The sequence below is a fragment of the Myotis yumanensis genome, unplaced genomic scaffold (genome assembly GCF_028538775.1).
Source record: "Myotis yumanensis isolate MYYU_CA2020_CCGP unplaced genomic scaffold, mMyoYum1.0.hap1 SCAF_2, whole genome shotgun sequence".
NCBI lineage: Eukaryota > Metazoa > Chordata > Mammalia > Chiroptera > Vespertilionidae > Myotis > Myotis yumanensis.
Window position 1 is genome coordinate 75,573,538 of NW_027223753.1, and position 6,703 is coordinate 75,580,240.

General features: G+C 38.5%; 1 non-coding gene across 1 annotated transcript; it reads right to left on the reverse strand.

Moving 5' to 3' along the window:
* Positions 1-2,565: 2,565 nt before the first annotated feature.
* LOC139004473 (U4 spliceosomal RNA) lies at positions 2,566-2,704 on the reverse strand. Its single transcript, XR_011470361.1, has one exon. It is a non-coding gene; the product is annotated as a U4 spliceosomal RNA (small nuclear RNA).
* Positions 2,705-6,703: the final 3,999 nt, after the last annotated feature.

Genomic DNA, 6,703 nt, shown 5'->3' on the forward strand with positions numbered 1-6,703 from the left:
ATATTCTGTTGTCTTCCTTATATACATACAAATCAGAAGGTTATTTTAATAGAATTCACTGTTTATTTGTTTTTTAATAGTGGTACTAGAAGTTAGAATTAACCCCTAATCTATAGTTAATCGTATCACATTAGGTTTTTACTGGTGGAGTTTTCTTTCAGAGACTGTGATTTATCAACAAACATGCCTAAATCTGAGTAATAATGATTCTCATCTCCATTATTTTTTTAAAAGATATCTTCCTCTTTCTCCGTTTACTTATCTAATTTATTAAACAATGAGGGCAAGTGGAGTTAATTTTTCTTGCCTTAATAATGTTCAAAGACAGCACTTAAATTGTAGCCTGTTTATAAATTTCAATAATATAGTAAATACATGTATATAAGGCAAAAATATATGTAATATGTGTTTAAGTGTGTGTGCAAAGTGTTGCAAAATGTTTTGAATGAAGTTTTTCCTGGGGGGGGGGGGGGGGGGGGCGGCGTTGAGAGAGAGAGAGAAAGGCAGAGGAGAAACTCTCCTCTCTGCCTGATCCCGGGTGTTATTTAGCGAGAATGAGGTGTCCGGAGCTGCTAAACCCATTGATTTGGTCTAGTGATGGCAGAGCAGTAAAAAGGAAAGAGCCTGTGTCTGTGATGACACTGTGAAGCTATTCAGCCAACCAGGAACTGCTCCCTCGACTTCTTGTTAGGTATGATAGTGGCCCTAATGGTTAAACTCATTTTTAAATAGGGTGTTTGTTCCCTTTCATCAAGAGGACAGATTTTATAGACAACACACACATTCACAGTGCATTATGTACTGCAAGATTCTACATTTGGTTCTCTAAGATAGAATTTCCTTTATAACTTATTCATTTATAACTTATTAATAAATAAAGGAGGTTTTAGCCACACCATTTAGATGCATCATTTAGTCAAAACTGATCTGTTGTAAAAGTCTGGAAAAGGCTACCCTGTTCAAACACGAAAGTAGCAAAAGCTACTCTGATGAAAATTAGGATTGAAAACAGGCTTCATTAAAAAAAAAGTAATAATAATAATTAGTAGGAAACAATCAAGTTTGGATTGTTAAAAATAAACATGATTTTTGGCCACCGTACAATTAAGTTATGACATTTTTAAAAGAATCAGTTATAACTAATAGCAAAAGATACATCAAGTTTTAAATCTCTGTGTCCAGGGAATATTAAAATAAGAAAAAAAAGTTACTTTAAAATCTTTCAATTAAATCAACACAGCTGTGCATGATTTTTGACCCACCATTATAAATTATAACACCCCAAGAGAAATACATCATATTAACTCTAGTAAAGAGGATAATATGGAATTGCATTAAGAATAAATACATTTTGTTCCTTATTCAGAGATTTCAATTAATTTTGAAATTTCCTTTCTACTTTGGAATTTGAATAAATTATAATTTAAAGGGGGAATTTGAATGCTCTTTCTGGACTTGATTCTTGTGAGGGGAAATTATCTTTTACTACCGTGGAAATGACGAAAAACTTGGAGAGGAGGTAGAAAGGAAACCCATGGAGTCATAATGCTCTCACAAAAGAAAGCTAGGTTGAGTCCAACAAACTCACCTGAGGGATTAGGAAAGCAGATTTCCAATAGTCAAAGATGGGCACAAGTAAAAATGACAAATAGTGTAAGAGAACACAATACTCTCAATATTGGAATTATTTGCAACTGCAGTATTAGAACTTGAATGAGGAAGAAAAGCAAGCTGTGTGCAAAGCTCTCTGGCGTGCTCAGATTTAAAAGGGCAGGAGCTGGAGATGAAAGCACGGACAAGGCCAGGGTGATGAGGGAAGGGCACCCACCTGACACCGGTTCAGAGAGTTAGATGCACAGAGGCCTCTGAAGCATATCCCTGAAAGCAAAAAGGTCTGTGGCTCAGCAGTGAAGCACAGGAAGAAAGGGATAGGACCATTGCATGCTCTAGTAGAGAAAACTCAGAACCATTGTGCTTCCATTTTGTTTCCATCTTCGCCATCAGGAGACTTCACTCTGGAAAGAGGAGAGCCTGCTGGCTGAGAGCAACCAAGGTCCCATATGGGGGACCTAATGAGAGCTTGCTCTGTTGTCATCCCAGGGTGGAGTCTCTGATGCCCCACGAGAATACTTCCCAGAGACCAAAGAGGCTTACAGATGACGGAGGACCATCCTTGGGCATTTTTGAGTAACCATGGCGACACACACAGAAGGGCCTAAGCTACCTGGCGAGGGCTCTTATTTTGTTTTGTTTTGTTTTAATAGAGGCTACTACTCTGGTATATAAGAATATTATATTTAAGGTAAATTCTGACTTCAACAAAACATCCTTCTTTTTCAAGAGGGAAGGGAAGTTAGTAATATTAACCACAGGCCAAGTGCTTTACAGCACACTTCAGGAAAATTTAAGATTTTCGGTATGATTATTGAGAAATTAATTCAGCAAATTACATGGAACCAACCTAAATTTAATAAAGTCACTACATGCTGGGTGTTTTTTACATTGATTTTGAGAGAGAGAGAGAAACATTGATTTGTTGTTCCACTTACTTTTTTTTTAATTCAGTCTCCATAGAGACTGTCAAAAATTACCAAAGCCAACTATATTTCAAGTTGTCATGCTGGGTATTGGGAAAAGTTTTCAATTAGCAATAAGCATGACTCCGATAACCTCATTGGTTATGATATTTATGCATTCCTTGGTTGCCTCCTGTATGGGCCCTGACTGGAGACCAAACCCACAACATTGGTGTATGGGGACGAAGCCCTAACCAACTAAGCTACCCGGCCAGGATTCCTTTTTTGTTGTGGTTTGTTTTGTTTTAATAGAGGGTACTACTCTGGTATATAAGAATATTTAAGGTGAGTTCTGACATCAGCAAAACATTTCACAAAGTCACATGGCATTCTCTGTCTTTCAAACCTAAGATTTGATGATGCTTCGAAAGTGCCTTTTGTTTTCTTTCATCACTTCATTCTTGGCAAACTTTTATTATTTCAGAAACATATTGTAAATTAATTCTAATTAAACTGCTATTCAAAATAATTGTAGAAATGGGCATGTTGATCAATGTCAATGTTATGTTAAGTGAATGCTGTTACATATGAGCAACACATATAACTAACCACTTTTTAAAATTTACCTTAAAACATAGACCATACTTTATTTTTAAAATGTATTTTTATATATATATTTTTTATTGATTTTTTACAGAGAGGAAGGGAGAGGGATAGAGAGTTAGAAACATCGATGAGAGAGAAACATCACTCAGCTGCCTCCTGCACACCCCTTACTGGGGATGTGCCTGCAACCAAGGTACATGCCCTTGACCGGAATTGAACCTGGGACCCTTCAGTCCGCAGGCCGATGCTCAATCCACTGAGCCAAACCGATTAGGGCTAAAATGTATTTTTAATGTCCCTTTTTTTCCCCCATTGACCTACTCCACCCCACTCCCACCCCCTCCCCAGGCCTTCACTGAACTATTGTCTGTGTCCATGGGTTATGCATATATGCATATACATTCTTTGGTTAATCTCTTCCTACCCTACCCTGTTCCCTCTGAAATACATCAGTCTGTTGCATGCTTTAATGTCTCTGGATCTATTTTGTTCATCTGTTTATTTTGTTCATTAAATTCCTTATTCAGAGATTTCAATTAATTTTGAAATTTCTCACATATAAGTGAGATCATGTGATACATGTCTTTCTCTGACTGGTTTATTTCACTTAGCATAATACTTTCCAGGTCCCTCCATACTGTCTCAGAGGGTAATATCCTTTTTTTTTTTTTTTTTTTTACAGCTGCATAGTATTCCACAGCTTTTTTATCTACTCATCAACTGTAAATCTTAGCTATTGTAAATAAGACCACTATGAACATAGGGGTGCATATATTATTTCTGATTGGTGTTTCAGGCTTCTTAGGATATATTCATAGAACTGGAATCACTGAGTCAAATGGAAGTTCCATTTTTAATTTTTTGAGGAAACTCCACATGGTTTTCCATAGTGGCTGCACCAGTCTGCATTCCCACCAGCATCATGTTAGGGTTTCTTTTTCTCCACGTCTTGACTAGCACTTATTGTTTTTTGGTTTATTGATGATAGCCATTCTGGTAGGTGTGAGGTGGTACTTCATTGTAGTTTTAATTTGCATCTCTTTGAAAATTAGTGACATTGAGCATGTCTCTTGGCCATCTCTATGTCCTCTGTGGAGAAGTGTCTATTCAGGTCTTCTGCCCATTTTTTAATTAGACTGTCTTCCTTTTGTTGAGTTGTAGTTTATATACCGTATTTTGGAAAGTAACCCTTTATCACATGTATCATTGGCAAATATGTTCGCATGCTGTGGGTTCCCTTTTCATTTTGATGCTGGAGTCCTTTGCTGTGCAGAGCTTTTAAGTTTGATGTAGTCCCATTTGTTTACTTTTTCCTTTGTTTCTCTTGCCCTTTGTTTCTCTGTGGAAATTCTGATATGTGAGATGTCTGATATTTTGCTGCCTATGTTTTCTTCTAGGATTTTTATGGTTTCACGACTTACACGTCTTTTACCCATTTTGAGTTTATTCTTGTGTATGCTATAAGTTGGTGTTCTAGTTTCATTTTTGCAGTTACCTGCCCAATTTTCCCAACACCATTTATTGAAGAGACTGTCTTTACTCCATTGTATGATCTTGCAAAGGCCATACTTTAAATTTTCACCTTATGCCTAATGGAAAAGAGGGTCAGTTGTGGAAATACATGGCCTAAATTCAGTTCTACTTTTTATTGTACCTGGGGCAAATTACTTAACCTATCTGAACTTTACTTTCTTATCTATAGAATGGGGATAATAGCCCTGGACAGTGCTGCTAAATGATTAGAGGATCAGTCTGTGCCCCAAAGGGTTGTGGGTTCCATTCCTGGTCCAGGGCATGGTTCAAACCTGGTCCCGGTAAGAGTACAAGGGCAACTAATCAATATGTCTCTCACATCAATATTTCTGTCTCTCTCTCTTTTTCTCCCCCTCTTTCTCCCTCCCTCCCTTCCACTCTCTCTAAAAAAAATAACCAATGGAGAAATATTCTTAAGTGAGGATTTAAAAAAATGGAGATAGCCCTAATCAGTTTGGCTCAGTGGATAGAGTGTCGGCCTGCGGACTCAAGGGTCCCGGGTTCGATTCCAGTCAAGGGCATGTACCTTGGTTGCAGACACATCCCCAGTGGGGAGTGTGCAGGAGGCAGCTGATTGATGTTTCTCTCTCATCGATGTTTCTAACTTTCTAGCCTCTCCCTTCCTCTCTGTAAAAAATCAATAAAATATATTTTTTTAAAATGGAGATAATAATATCTATCTCAAAGGGCAGTATTAATTTAAACAATATATATTAAGCACAAATATTTAAAATCCTTAATAAATATCATTGTTGATGCCATTAACAGTGGTAATACTTTCAAATTAATTTCATTTGCAAGAGAAAATGGTCTCCATCTCTTTGGGTAAGATTTTGTTTGCAAGCAGTAGCCCACCTGACTACAAGTGGCTTGGTCAATGTACGTTTGTTTTCTTCATATAACAAGGTCAGCCAAGCTGGTCTTGAATTGGTCCATAGTTCACCACATCATGGCTTTGGGTCAGCATTGCCATGATTCTCTTGAGCTTTCTCTCATGGCCACAGGATAAGCCATTGCAGCTGCTCCAAACAGGAAGGAAACAGGAACAGGCACTCATCAGAGGCCTCTCGCCCATGATCTGGCAGGAAAATCATTCTCAGACATCCTCCCTCCTGTCCTGCAACCTTTCCTTAGGTCATCTTGTGGGACACATGGCCATCCCTGGCCACAAAAGAGGCTGTGAATGGAGTACCTGCCATTTTCAGCCACAAGAGTGGGAAAGGGATCTGCAACAAGGGAAAACGTAAACCAGTGTTTGCCACCTTATTTTCCCTTTGTTTTTCCTTTTCATGATCAACCAGATACATTTTTTTCAAAGGCTCAGTTCAGATCCCTAAGCCCAAATATAATAATACCTTACCTCACTCCACACAAATGATTATTGTCAGAGCTAAATACATAAATAAATACACCACTCCCATCTCCCTAATGAAGAAAAACAGGTAACTGTTAACCAATTTAGAAATTACAAATATCCCCCCACCCCACCCCCCAAATTGGGCAGCACTGAGGATTGCTTCTGGCCTGATGACTCACTCTTTTGTCCCTTGTGTTTCACACTTTCTTTCCCAGAAATCCTTCTGATCTCATCTCCCTGATTTCTTCCTCTTCCATTAGCTGGATCAAATATCTTTCAAAATATCACCTTCCTCTTTAGCAATGCAACAGGAACAGAATGACATAAGGGATTGAGTGAGTGTGTATGTGTGTGTGTGCCATGTAGAGAATGTGGGCAGAGAAACTAGATTTGCCTTTGAACTTCACCCTCTTAACCTTCAAACATAAAATAAAAAAATCCATCCACAGCTTTCTGATTATTCCCAGACTTGGCTCTCTTTCCATCCTCCCCCATACCTGTCACTCCCTGGCCGATGCACTCCCTGCTTCCCACCCCCTCAAAAAAGAAAAAAGTCAGGATTCTGGAAAGATCTCCATCTGCTGAAGAAGAAAAACAGAAATGATCAGAACTAGAAGCCTCCTCGCTCTCTACTGCACCCCGTGCAGCAGGTTATGGAAACCTCTTCTGCTGCCTGCCTTTCACAGAAGCA